Source organism: Sinocyclocheilus grahami, unplaced genomic scaffold (assembly GCF_001515645.1).
Source record: "Sinocyclocheilus grahami isolate Dianchi unplaced genomic scaffold, SAMN03320097.WGS_v1.1 scaffold46.1, whole genome shotgun sequence".
Lineage (NCBI taxonomy): Eukaryota > Metazoa > Chordata > Actinopteri > Cypriniformes > Cyprinidae > Sinocyclocheilus > Sinocyclocheilus grahami.
The window spans coordinates 2,064,844-2,079,955 of record NW_015505225.1 but is presented as its reverse complement, the minus strand read 5'-3'; the positions used below and the strand labels follow the sequence as shown (position 1 = coordinate 2,079,955).

At 36.9% G+C, this 15,112-nt stretch overlaps 1 pseudogene; it reads left to right on the top strand.

Annotated features, from left to right (window-relative positions):
• Nucleotides 1-6,751, top strand: part of LOC107582607 (TNF receptor-associated factor 4-like) — a 40,496-nt pseudogene extending 33,745 nt beyond the window's left edge.
• The last annotated feature ends 8,361 nt before the right edge of the window (nucleotides 6,752-15,112 follow it).

The window sequence follows — 15,112 nt, the reverse complement described above, 5'->3', positions numbered from 1 at the left end:
TGTGTTTTTGGAACATTGATGACAAGTGTCAGTACTGACTCAAATTGTCTGTCAGAATCACAAGATATCACAAAAAATTATGCAATTAAACATTTTGATTTGAACATTTTCAGTGTGAAATGTTATGAAAAACTCAGTTACACAATTATTATGCCTTTTGGTCAATCATTGCTGTCATTTCCGAGTACTCGAGTACTCACACCCATCCTTATGAATGACGTGACGTTTGCTGTAATTATATCAACAGACAATCCCCTTTTAGCGTGGGAGAAGCCACAGGCGTATACTGTGTCTGAGTTAATAAGTGAACGTTTAAATCATTTGTCAGATACTCATCTTTCTGTATACATTTGGGCGGCGTTATGCAAATCTTCCCACATCGTGACGTAGACGTGGGGGCGTGTTAGAACGAGCAGTTTTAGGTAGGCGTGGTTGACTCTTAACTTTTATAAAGAATATCTCTTTGGATTTAAGACTTTAGTCTTTGCAACTTTACAGATCATCTTTATGCACCAAGAGCTTGTAACACTCCAAAGAGAAAGGAAATATTTAAATCACATCATATGATCCCTTTAAAGTACAGATGAAAATGTATCTACCTCAATGAAATATTCTTATTAATAGTAGTAGTAGTAGTAGTAGTTATTTACATTTTGGTTTCTGTGCAGAATTTCTGTGTGATATCCCAAAATCTGCAAAAAAATGTGTTTTTGGAACATTGTTGACAAGTGTCAGTACTGACTCAAATTGTCTGTCAGAATCACAAGATATCACAAAAAATTATGCAATTAAACATTTTGATTTGAACATTTTCAGTGTGAAATGTTATGAAAAACTCATAGTTACACAATTATTATGCCTTTTGGTCAATCATTGCTGTCATTTCCGAGTACTCGAGTACTCACACCCATCCTTATGAATGACGTGACGTTTGCTGTAATTATATCAACATACAATCCCCTTTTAGCGTGGGAGAAGCCACAGGCGTATACTGTGTCTGAGTTAATAAGTGAACGTTTAAATCCAGACCTCTGTCCTGTCCTTGAGTGGTTAATATATGAGTGTGTTTGAAGAGAGGAGACAACGTTGATTAATGTGTCCTTGGTGTAATGGTGTGTTATAGATCTATCCTGCCCCTCCCCAAACGCACGCAGCCCTGCAAGTACTGCGGCAAAGAGTTTGTCTACGACACTATCCAGGTGAGCGACATGGCACAGCAAACCTCTACACCCAAATCATTCAGCGCTCTGACTTAGACTGTGACGGCCTTCAGCCGTGGCCCTGCATCTGTACCACAGAAAAAAAAATCGATGCAAATAGTGTTTGTTTGATGATTTTTCTACGCACCCTTCCAGCGCCGGGTGTGAATGGAACAGTAGCCGCTCAGTGGTGAATTAAAGGGGTTTTGAGGCTGCACAGGGTGGGATGGCAGCGGGCCTGTGACTACATAAATGCTGGCTTTCATAGTAGATTCTGTGTTTGGTGCCAACCAAAGCTTGGGCTGGCCTAGCTTCTTTTCATAACACCTGCGTTCACACACATAGAGGTATACATCCTGAGCACGCTGTGAGATTCAGCTGCCAGGCTAATGCACACGCTCCCTATTCCAGAGCCTAGTGTATACATCTGTCATGGAACCTCATAAAATACCAATCTGAAGGAAGGGAGACTAGACTTGATTTCGGTGGATTCTGATGTTAGCATATCGCTAAGCTAACAGATCGATAGCCTACTAAGCATTAAATGCATAGCATACTAATATTTTTCTAAATTACACTGAATAGGTACTGCAAGATTAATTGAAATTAAACCATGATCGCTATGTGGCTCAGTGCCATTATTAGATCTCAATGTTGCAGTTTTATTAAATAAATATAAACATGGAGCGTGTTTCTGAGTGACGCTTGGCACTGTGTTCATTTACACTCAAGCAGCTCATGATGTGGTGTTTTCAGTGTCTCAGAGCAGCTTGGTTCACAGTAAATTCTGCTCTGCATACACTCTTTGCATCACTCACTTATAATGTGCATTGGGAAATGCAACATGCGCCAACCATCTTTGCAAACTTGTAATGAGAAGAAGTGCTTATAAACCACTATTATTTATTTATTGATTTATTTATTTTTGATCAATTAAAAGTGCAATGGTTTACAATTTGAAAATGCAGAAATTAACAGAGCCATAAACATTAGTATTGTCATTTATAGATTTACTGTAAAATAAAATTACTGTAAAATTGTTTTTCTTAAATATTTTTATATTTTACAGTGAAATATTACAATAGTTTAGTAATAAATTAGTTTATTTTTAGTAACAATAAAATAATAATTATAATTATTATTATTTTATTTTATTGTTACTAAACAAAAATATTAAACTAATTTATTACTAAACTATTTTAATATTAATTATTATTTTAGTCATATTGATATATAATCACAAAATTCTGGTCAAAATTGTGCAGCCCTACAAACAAGTACAGCAAATATGCAGCTTTTTTTTTTATCACATTTTCACAATCACATTTTTAATCAGAAAAGTTTTGCAATTGCCAAAACGATATTTTTTCCCCCAAAATCGTGCAGCCTCAACACTGAACTAAATTCATTTGTGCTTTTTAGTATCAAATCAACAGTCTGTGTATTTTTGTTTGTAATTATTAATTTGTTTATTATGAATGAATTTGTAATAATGTGCACAATGCATTTGTGTGGATACATACAATGGCTTTACAATTTGGTTGAAATGAGGGATCTTAGGATGTGGCATAATTAAGTGGCCTACCCTTTTGAGTATGCTTCATGTTGTAAACACATATGATACCTTAAAATACTGCCTCCGTAGGCACCCGTAGGTTGAAACAAAAACTGGTTTAATTTCCTCTTATGGAGGAGGATTCAGGATTCATGCTTTTTGATGCGTCATTTCATACTTTATGACTAATATTTGACCTACGCTTTAATCCAAAGCCTAAATATTTATCAGTGCGTGTTTCCTGGGAACTGAACCCATGACTTTGGCGTTGCTAGTGTCACGCTCCAGCAGTTGAGCTACAGGAACACGAGCACAGCGACTCTTATAGATGATCTCATGATGATTTCATGAATCCATGCATATTTTAGTTCTCACGCCTCAGTGCTCAAGCTGTTATTGCTCAAGAAATCACAGCTCAACCTACAAATTCACGTCAATGCTGACTGTTGCCTTTCATCCCTCAGAACCACCAGTACCACTGCCCTCGCTTTCCCGTGCAGTGTCCTAATCAGTGCGGCACCCCGAACATCGCACGTGAGGATCTGGCCAACCACGTGAAGGAGAGCTGTGGCAGCGCGCTGATCCTTTGCCCCTTCAAGGAGGCCGGCTGCAAACACAGAGTGAGTCCTGCGCTGTAACTGCCTGATGCAGTTTTCCTGTGTCTGTGTCCGTAAAAATGTATTTGAAGCTTATAGTAGAAGACTCTTTTTAAGGATGGGATGTCTGCTATGAGATTTCATCTTTGCTCGTTTTTGAGATCAATGGAGTTTGGGGAAATAAGTTTTATGCATTTTGCAGGCAGCACTGTCAACAACTTTGTGACATGTTTCCGGTCTCCTGTTTTTACTTGCAATATATAGACCCGAGAGTATGGAGGAATAGTAGTGCTGCTTAAAAATAAAATAAATGATTAATTTATAAAACTGTGAACAAGTCACTTTTAAATGAACAAATAAATCAATATTTAAAACCGTTGTTAAATTTACTGTGTTTAAAAACGTAAATAATTAAAACGTCATTGATTTATTTACATTTGTACTTTTTTAACTAATAAATTGAAAGATTTAAAAGTAAAAGTAATATCATTAATAAATCACTTTTAAAATAAATATATATTTTTCAAATATTGTACAACTGTTTATATAATTCATGTTTTAAAAACTGTAGTTAAATGCAACCGTAAAATAATTTTTAAATGATAAAAACAGTAAAAGATTTAATGAATCACTTTTCAAATTGACAAATAAGCAAACATATTTAAAATGGTTTATTTAATAATCAGAAAGTATATTATCGATTTATTTGTTACATTTGGCTACATTTTATTATTTGACAGAAAGTAAATAATAGTTTAAAAAAATGTCTGTTTATCAATTTGAAAAGTGATTTATTTACTTATTTACATTTTTATTTTTCATTAATACATTTAACAATGTAGGTAAAAAAATAATAGCAGTAAGTAATTAATCACTCTTCAAATGGACAAATAAACACATGGTTTATTTAAAAACAGAAAAAGTAATTTGTAAAGTTTTAAATGTTGTATTTATTTATTCTTAAATTACCTACAGTACATTTTTTAACGTGGATTTAAAAATAGTTTTAAATATGTCTGTTTATTTGTCATTAAAAAATATATATTTATTAACATGTATACTTTTTGAATTATCACACTGATACATTGAATTATTGATACCTTGATTTGTGTCAAATAAAATATGATAATCAAAGTCTATAGCTAATAGCATCATGCAAATAAAAAAACGGCAAGTGAATTCACACTGTGCTTCTGTGCTCTGGTTTCTAGTGCCCAAAGATGGCAATTGGACGACACCTGGAAGAGAGCACAAAGTCCCACCTGACCATGATGTGTAATCTGGTGGGACGGCAGCGGCAGGAAATCATGGAGCTGAGACGTGAAATGGAGGAGCTGTCTGTGAGTCACGACGGCGTTCTCATCTGGAAACTCACAGACTACTCGCGCAAGCTGCAGGAGGCCAAACTGCGCAACAACCACGAGTTCTTCAGCCCGCCCTTTTACACGCACCGCTATGGCTACAAGCTCCAGGTGTCCGCCTTTGTGAACGGCAACGGCAGCGGCGAAGGCTCGCATCTGTCCATCTACATCCGCGTGCTGCCCGGCGAGTATGACAGCCTGCTGGAGTGGCCCTTCTCCTACAAGGTCACCTTCTCCATTTTGGACCAGAGCGACCCGTCGCTGTCCAAACCTCAGCATATCACGGAGACCTTCAACCCTGATCCCAACTGGAAGAACTTCCAGAAACCGTGTAGCAGCCGAAACTCGCTGGACGAGAGCACGCTGGGCTTCGGCTACCCCAAGTTCATCTCGCACGAGGAGATCAAGAAGAGGAACTACATCCGCGACAACTCCATCTTCCTCAAAGCTTCCATAGAAATCCCGCAAAAAATCATGGCCTGAGGCTGTGCGAGTGACGATTTGTCTTGACGTACGTCTTTGTGGACCCTTTTTCCTGTCAGAAACTCTGCCGAAAGACTCAGAGCTCGTCTGTCTGGTTATTCAACTGGGACCCATGTAGAAGTGTTTTCGCAAAGTCATCACTTTTGGATTTGCTTTCCAACACTCTCTTCCTCAATCTACAGCAACGCCTTTGGACATTCAGTAGTGCCTAGAACATTTAATTTAAATGTTATTTTTAAAGCGCGATTTATGTTATTTCTCTCACAGATGTCAAGTAAACGATGGAAGTGGACTGCGACAGGCTATTCGTAAGCTTTGCACTTTGAGAATGTTCTTCGGTGCTCTCTGGCATTCGGCGAACTACACACACTAACCGTCTTTTTACCTTTTTGTGTACACGCTTTCGCCCCGCATCGGTCCTTGAAAAGAAACCTTTTCCGGTTTAACTCATTTTACGTAAACTAACAACAACGGCTGTGAACTAAATGTAGCTTAACTCGCTCTAGCGGTTCGAGACCTGTTCGGTGCATTGTAGTATTTGATAAGTCAACATTAGGACCGATTCCGAGGTGCTAAAGCTTTTTCATTACTGTACGATGGAAAACGACACGTTTTTGAAGCCATGCGAGCCATGCGAGAGGTTGTTTACATTCAGTCTGTGAGGATCTACGACGCGGACCAGTTTTTTTTTTGGTACTGTAACCTGTATTCTTAACCAGCGTGTGAGGGCTTGTTGCGTTGCGATGGACAGACGAGCGAAAGGAACCAAATTTTTTTAATATGTGAAAAAAATTAATGTGAGCAAACCATTTGTGTCATAAACGGAGGGTGGTTTCGAATGTGAACTCTGGACTCACATGCTCAGTTGGTTCTTTCTGTTCGCTGTCTTACTCTGGCAGATGATGAATAGAAAGGTGCGGGCACTCGTAACGGCCGCGCGGAAAGCGTGTTGAGTGCGAGGGCGTCATATTCGAGCGGTGCTGGTAGCCATGGTTGCCTGTTAGAGCAGCATGTGAACGAGAAGAGAGTTCTTCCATGTGCCTGAGGAAGATGAGCCTTGTGCAATATGGCTGCCATTGCTCCATACAGACCAGTGGAGGACTTTGTCGATACTTATTATATATTATATGTGAATACTAATAAAAAAAATGCAAAAGCACATTCTTCTTCACATTTAATCTCGCTACGATACCAGCTAATATTTTGCAAGGATTTTAAGAAAACCTGGATAAAGAAAAAAACAAAAGACATTTTTTGCTAAGATTCTGTATTTTACAAAGTACTTCAGATTTTTTCTACAACACTTTTTTTGGTGATGAGTTTCGGGGGCTGTACGTTGACGTTTTATGGACCCTTTGTATGTTTCTCCTCTGTGGCATTTGCTCGGTCGTTTTGTTTTTGTCTGGTTTGAATTTGGCATATTATGTCTGTATTATTTCCTCTTGAGAAGTATTTATTTTAAAGCGCCATGGCATAAGCTTGACAAGAAATGGTGCAGATGTTTTTATATGTTGATTTGATGATTGCTTGTCGAATATCACTTGAAATAAAACAATGTCTACAAGATCTGGTGTCGTCTCTTGCTAAAAAAAAAAACCCCTCTCAGTTTCTGTTTTGTGACCGTTGGCCGTCTCAAAGTTTACATGGGCCCGCAGTCGCAAATGTTTACCAGTCATGCAGGAACCGCCCACAAGACCAACAACACACAGCTTTTGTAGAAGAAACAAACCGCAGCTGACTGAAAAACAGCATATCCTCCAATTTAGTCTCAAATAAGTTCTTGTGAAATGTTATTGTCCATAGAATCAAATAAAATGAAGTTCAGCCAATGTTCCCACGGTTGTGGAAAATTTTGGGGAATAACAGCGAGTTGGGTCTGGAAAAGTAATAAAATGGAAGCTTCTATTGTGAATATACGTTTTCTAGTTGCAGTTAGCTTGAAAATATTGCATCAGCTGCTCCATTTGAGTGCAATCTCTATGAAATTAGTTAAATAAGTTTTTTTTTTTTTTTTACAAAAAAAGTCTGATCACAAACAGCTAGAAAGTTTATGGAAATGCATTGGTGAAAAGGTGTGGAAACCCTTTACAGCTACAGTTTGGCTGAAATGTCTCACAATGTCACAGCTTTATTTCATTCACTCTATCTCCAAGCAGTCGCGACGAGTGCCAAGTCTACACAAGTTTTTTATGGCTTTGTTTTACACCAATAAGTGAAAGGGGGCTGTATCTCATTACTACGCTCACATCGCTGCTCCATGTGCTGATCTCCCCCTGAGATGAAGGAGACACGTGCTCAACTTTGATGTTGTGCCAGAGCTTTTCTCTGGACTCTATGGTTGTATGGGAGTTTTTTGAGAAAAGAAGGCCTATAAAGGCTTCTCAAGTCCCCCAGAGGAGAAAAGCTGTTCGATTTATTAGTAAGATAAGCCAGCCCTGCAAAATCACTTGGAAAAAACTGTGTTGAGACTTACAAGTTTGTTTGAAATTTGTGGAAGGCCAAATCTCACAAAACATGGCATAGATACAAAAGTAGCATTGGTAAGATTTGTTTAAAGAAGTTAATAAATTGCATTTAACTGATCAAAAGTTCAAGATATTAATAATGTCTTTACAAGCGATTTATATGTCAAATAAATGCTGTTCTTTTGAACCTTCTGTTCATCAAAGAATCATAAAAAAACGAATCGTCAAAAAAAAAAAAAAATCTAGTTTCCACAAAAATGTTAAGCATCACAACTGTTTTCAACAATTATAAAAATATTTATTTTCCCTGAGCAGCAAATCAGCACATTAGAGTGATTTCTGAAAGATCATGTGACACTGAAAACTGGAGTAATTCAATTCAATTCAATATATATATATATATATATATATATATATATATATATATATATACAATTGAAATGTATTGCAGACATGAATATGGGGATTTATAATGTACAAACTTTGTGAACTTATACTGTATATGTATAATGCACAACTTTGAGAAATCATATTTACATATTTCATCACATTATACTAACTGAACGAGTGGCTTTGAGGGTGTTCTGAGTAAGTTTCTCCGGCCGTATCGTTTTCCACCGCCGGGCTGAGCACAGAGTTATTTAAAGTTAACTGCAAGAACCCAAAGCTGTACTGATGGCCCCTAAGTTTCCTGGCACAGGCAGTTCAAACAGCAGCTCCTCTAGGCCAGAGCTCAGAGAAAATAGTAACGTCTAATTACACATTAGCTCATACATGTTTCCCATTCGGAGTGGAAAAGTCACGTGCGATGCAGACCCCAGCTGATGAAATAAGTCAACAATACAGCCTGTCTCTCAAATTCAAGGACTAAACTCTGTTTGTGTCACTAAGTGATGTGTGTTATCTAGAATGAGTGCTGTGGAGAGGGCATGACTGTTTACTGAATCACGAATGAAGGGCATTTGAATGGAAAATACTGAATGTAACCGTCTGACTTTTCTGTTATGGTGCGGTAAACTGGAACACATTCATTTAACATATACCCTAATAGCAGAGTGTCATTTGCAGTGAGATGCTAGGTTGATCATGTACATAGTGTTTATTAAAGGCTGCCGATCAAGTAACTAAATAAATGAACATTAAATATTGATTTGAGTAATTATTGTATTCCCTTATTTGGACCATGAGAACATCTACTACATTTAGGGGAACAAATTATTATTATTATTATTTTTGCCACAGAGCTCATGTTTATGGAAGCCATTTACTATGGAAGCCCGTTTCCGGCACTGAATTAAAAAAAAAAAAAAAAAAAAAAAGGTAATTGCGACTTTTTATCTCACAATTCTGACTTTTTTCACAGAATTGTGAGATATAAACTCGCAATTGCGAGTTATGAAGTCAGAATTGCGAGATAGGCCTATAAAGTCAGAATTCTGACTTTTTTTCTCAGAATTGTGTGATACAAACTCACAATTGCGAGCTATAAAGTCAGAATTGCGAGTTCAAGTCCAATTTTGAGGGGGGGAAAAAGACATGTTCTCAGAATTGTGAGTTTATATCTCGCAATTCTGACTTTTTTTCTCAAAATTGTGAGAAAAAAAGTCAGAAATGTGAGTTTATATCTCGCAGTTCTCACTTTATTTCTCAGAATTGCGACTTTATGTCTCGCAATTATGACTTTTTAACTCGCAATTGCGAGTTTATATCATGCAATTCTGAGAAAAAAAGTCAACCTCTTTTATTTTTTATTCAGTGGCGAAAACGGGCTTCCATAATTTACAGCTCACAAAAGAAGAAAAAGTAAAAAAACTGATTGAGGGATAAAGTTTCAAATAGGAAATAATAACTGCCAGATGAAACACCAATGTTGTTATTGTTAACTAAAACTAAAACTGATCAAAATTTGAAGTTGAGATAAAATGACTAAAAACTTTTTTTCTTTTGGCATACTTAGGAAGCTGTCATAATGATATGTTTTACTTCTTTTCACAGAGCCAAATTACAGGTTCTTTCCTTTTCCCTATAATCGCTGGAACAGCAAGATGCAACTACATTTATATATAAAAAATGTGAATGGTGCTTGTCTGTGAAACGTCACAAATGCATGTTCTGCATGGTTGCTAGGGTGTTGTTATGTGGTTGCTAAGGTACTCCGAGTGCTTTTTAGCATAGGCTATTGCTGTGCAGTTTCTAGTGGGTTGTTAAGTAGATGCAAGGGTGTTCTGAATTCTTACTAGATGTTTAATGGGAGATTGACCTGATGGAGGACATCCAGTATAATGTGCTCCATTCATCTCGATAACAGTAATGTTTTTATTGGACAGATCGTGTAATATGTAGATTAAGCATATCAGTGGAGTTTCATCTGCTTCCAAAAAGACGTGTTTTCAGAAGGGTCTGGGCTTGGATGCTAAAACACTTTGAAATGGAAGTTCAAAGGATGTTCAAATCAAAGTTGACGGTAACAGGGGGTCAAGAGCTCTTTCTATTTCAGTTTTCCTTTCTCCATTTCTTTTTCTCCTTCGCTCAATCTATCTTTTTTTCTCCTTCGCCAAAGGTGCCAGTATTTAACATGCACGTGAGAGTTTCCACTACCTCACATATAAACACTCTGATGGAGGTGTGCTTCTAAACAGAACAGTTCAACTCTCAATGTCAAACTGGCATTTTATAAGGCATAAATGTAAAAAACTTTCCAAATTGGGCTAAAAGAGTTCAGTGGACAAACAGTTTCATGTTAGAGAATGTTGCTGATATGTTAAAGGTTTGTGAGCCCCAAACACACGCTGCAGCATGAGTAAAGTATGCTGTGACTGTAATAGAATTGTTGTTTTGCTTAATTCATGCTGTTGTTGTTTTGTTGTCACTGTTCATTAGTTGTGTGTTGACGTTAAGAGCTCATCTTTTTATGTAATGATGTTTGCTGATTGCACCGCTGTTGAGGCCCATCTGCATCTATTTAAAACTATGCCACTTAATGTCTTCGCTGTGCAAGTTGTTCTTGTCTTTAGAAGCAGAGTTCACTTCATGTTAACTATATTACCTGTGAGAATGCAATAATAACAGATGAAAATTATTCTGCAGATTAATAAAAGCAATAGCTCAGAGAGAAATTAATACATTTGCTGGAAATGTACTCACCCTCAGGCAGAGGTGTAGCCATCATTTCAGAAGTGACGGGGACAGAAATGTCAAATGGAATTAGTTAATTAATTTTGTTTTTATTATAATTTCTTACTTTTAATTGGCTAAGATATCAAATACGCTGCTGGATAATAACCAATAATTTGTATTCTATAATATTTTTCTTATATTTTCCTAACGACAATTTTATAATTTGTTTATATACTACAAACACCTATTTTCAATCCTAGAATAAGGCAGAATAGTTTCTATACTGTAAAAAATGCAAAGTCAGTTAGCACTGCATTATTCATATACTTTATTACCTGGAGATACCTTGAGAAAGACACATACACCTATATATTGTCATGATCGTGCATGTATTGTCTTCACGTTTCATCAGTTCATACGTTTCTGCTTTTTATTGACCTTAAAGGGTCATGAAACCCCAGACTACTTTTTCTGAGATTTTAGCAGAGGTAGGCAGAGGTGTAGCCATCATTTCAGAAGTGACGGGGACAGAAATGTCAAATGGAATTAATTAATTTTGTTTTTATTATAATTTCTTACTTTTAATTGGCTAAGATATCAAATACGCTGCTGGATAATAACCAATAATTTGTATTCTATAATATTTTTCTTATATTTTCCTAACGACAATTTTATAATTTGTTTATATACTACAAACACTTTTTCCTATTTTCAATCCTAGAATAAGGCAGAATAGTTTCTATACTGTAAAAAATGCAAAGTCAGTTAGCACTGCATTATTCATATACTTTATTACCTGGAGATAACTTGAAAAAGACACATACACCTATATATTGTCATGATCGTGCATGTATTGTCTTCACGTTTCATCAGTTCAAACGTTTCTGCTTTTTATTGACCTTAAAGGGTCATGAAACCCCAGACTACTTTTTCTGAGATTTTAGCAGAGGTGTTTGTGTTGCACATCATAGAAGACAATGTTAGCATCCGATAATTTTACCTGTTAGAGAAAACTTGTTAATTTTAAGCTTTTTTGCGCTATTTTCATCTTCCGGGTTTAAAATCTACATCGTGTTGATATCACAATTTGTGACGTGGCAATGGACTATAGTACATCGATGATGTGTCGGTGTCTATTAAATTATTCATGAGACTGCGTGTACTTATCCTATGAGAAGACGCTTCGCTTAATTATTCACAACAGCAAGTGTTGATTTGCTATGACAGACGCTTTGTGAGATTGTGCACATTAACTGAGAGAAACGTTCATGGATCGAAGGAGAGAGTGTTTGTTTTTGCTTTGTAATAAGTCTTCGGCACAAATGCGATTCATTCACTTAGTGAGTGTAACCGTTTTTACAGCTCCGTGACACACAACCCGTCAAAAGGCTTATATAAATGCCGCAGAATAAGCCTTAAAAAGTTATCATAGCTGCAACAGCACGTTCATATAAATGTTTTCGATGCAGAGTGCAAACGGCTGTGCATTTATTTGTGTTTTTAACTCGATGGGAGCTAAATGAAACTGTCTGAAAGCGAAGCTGTGTGTGTTGTGTGTCTCCCCTCTTCCCCCTCCACTCCGCTGCACACCACGCCCACTTTTTTAGCGTTTTTTAAAACTGTGGTGAGAACTAACCAGTGCTGAAACAGGGGGTTTCATGACCCTTTAAACAGTGATAGCGGGATGCTTTTGTTCATATTAGGGATTTCCTGGCACGTCACAAGTTATTACTTCTATGAGTCAAGTTTTGGACTTTCGGTGCAAGAGCGCCCTCCGGCTTTGAGTATGAATGAAACATACACTGCATGAGAGTGTTTAGTGCTCCGTAATGTTCACATCATTTTGGATATGAATAAAAAGTCAGGTCATGCACAGACAATCCTGTCAAGATTTATTCACACTGACTCTTGAAAATGTCTATGTGTGAACACACTTGCCCAAAAATAGTGTGAGAATTTATGTGTAATTAAAATGGAGGGGGGGGGGGGGGTTTTAGATGTTTGTTTCTTAATCGGAACAGATTTGGAGAAATGTAGCTTACATCACTTGCTCATCAATGGATCCTCTGCAGTGAATGGGTGCCGTCAGAATGAGAGTTCAAACAGCCGATAAAAAGATCACAAGAATCCACAGGTAATCCACACGACTCCAGTCCATCAATTAACATCTTGTGAAAAGCTTCCATCCATCATTAAAGTGTTTTAACTTTAAAGCATTGCTGCGGGCCAAAATATACGTTTTTCACTTGATCTGTGCATATTTCTCTTCAGATTCAGACAAGGTGACTTTTTCTCTGGACAAAGCAATATTATGGATAGCAGACTCATATTTCACCTGGAAGCAATGGTTTGAAGTTAAAAATGTCTTAATGATTGATTTGTTCAATATAAACACTCAGCTTTTTGCTTCACAAGACATTTTCACAAGACTTCACAGAAATTTCCAGAAAGTTCACTTTCGAACTCCTGAAACTTGGCCTGATATTGTTTGAAAAGACATCACACCGGTTCATTCTATAATTTTAAAGTCAGTTCTCATTTTCAGCTGTTTTTTTTTTTTTTTTTACGCAAATTTTGTTCGCTTTTACCAAACTCATTTTTACAGTGCAAAGAGTTGACACTATTAACTGTGAGAACAAAAGCAGCATGCATACATTTACATTTGTTATGCATCTTTGACATAAAAATCCTGACAAAATAGAGTAAAACTACAATATCCACTTAGTCCCATGTGCGTGACTCACTTTCTCTGTCTCTCTCTCAGAAAAGAATAGACATTGACTCGTGATGTTTTATCCGCAAACAACAGCGTGATTACGCACTAATGTACAGTGATGCAGCTTTTGTGAAGCTGAATTCGCACACAGGCTTTCTGAGAGCAGACATCATGTATTTTTCAGTAAGTTTGCGTCAGTCATGCTCTCTGCTCTTTTGTGGAGGGCACTTTATTTGGGTACGAGAGACAGTATGGCATTATCACAGCCTGTGGGCATGAGTTTCATCCTCACAAAAGCTGAATGCCGGAGATGGGTGAGATGCATCATTGAGCTCTTGTTTTAGATTATAGCATAAATTGAATTGCAGCACTTCAACACATAATTTCTGAACTCCTCTCAGCTGAAGCGTGTATCCCTGCTACCTATCCTGTAAATGAACTGTAACTCATGGAAAATAAGCCTTTACTGACGCATTGATGAATGTGTCTTTTCATGCTAAACTGGGAGGTGTTTCTTCCGAGCCTGGAAACTGTTGGCCAGAAGCTATGTAAGATTAAACGAGGTAGTGTTGCTTTTAGAGTTGGAAAGAGTTGTGATGTGAAGATGAGGGATGAAGGACAGGTTGTTCAAAGAAAACTGAAGTCCCAGTTTGGGATTCACAAAAGCATTTTACAACAGGTGTGACTCTCAAAATGTTCCATTCACATGAAATTGTCTGTAAAATATATGTCTGTAGTTTAAAGTGTACCAATGCTTTTGCAATATAAACCATGTTTTAACCATGTTAATAAAGCTGTACTGAAAAGCAGTACTCTTGTGGCGAAGACTGACACGGAAGAGAAGAATTGTTGAATTAAGTCATTATATTTGTTTTCTTTGCTCAAAAAAGTATTCTCATAGCTTCATAAAACTATGGTTGAACCACTGATGTCACATGAACTATTTTAACAATGTCCTTACTACCTTTCTGGGCCTTGAACGTGTCAGTTGCGTTGTTGTCTATGCTGGGTCAGAAAGCTCACGTATTTCATCAAAAAATAATATCTTAACTTGTGATCTGAAGATAAACGGAGGTCTTATGGGTTTGGAACGACATGAGGGTGAGTAATTAATGACAGAATTTTCATTTTTGGGTGAACTATCCCTTTAAATCATGAATCAAACAGTTGCTAATTTATGAATGAGTACAGCCACACTGGATATTTTAGCTAGGCCTAATTTGTGGGCCAAAAAAGTCAATTGTCCATTGCCAATATTGTAGCAATGTATGAAGCACTTTCAAACCAAGTGTTTTGCTGTTGTTCAGTTTGAAGAATTCATGTGACCAACTTGAACATAAGTGAAATCAGCATCATGGGGAAATGGAGTCTTATGGAAATGACTGGATTTTTTTCTGTAAAATTTCACCAAGCAATAGTAAATGGCAAACCTTTTGTGAATTGCATTTTTTGTTTTTACGCTAACCGTGAATATCATCTGTAACTATATTTACAATTATAGCAATATAATTGTAAAAATTCCAAAACACATATAATGGTGTGAGTTTGGTTATAGAATGCCGTTGTCACTCTGCTAAATAACTGAACTGTGTGTTAATGTGTAATTGTATTAAGCACTCA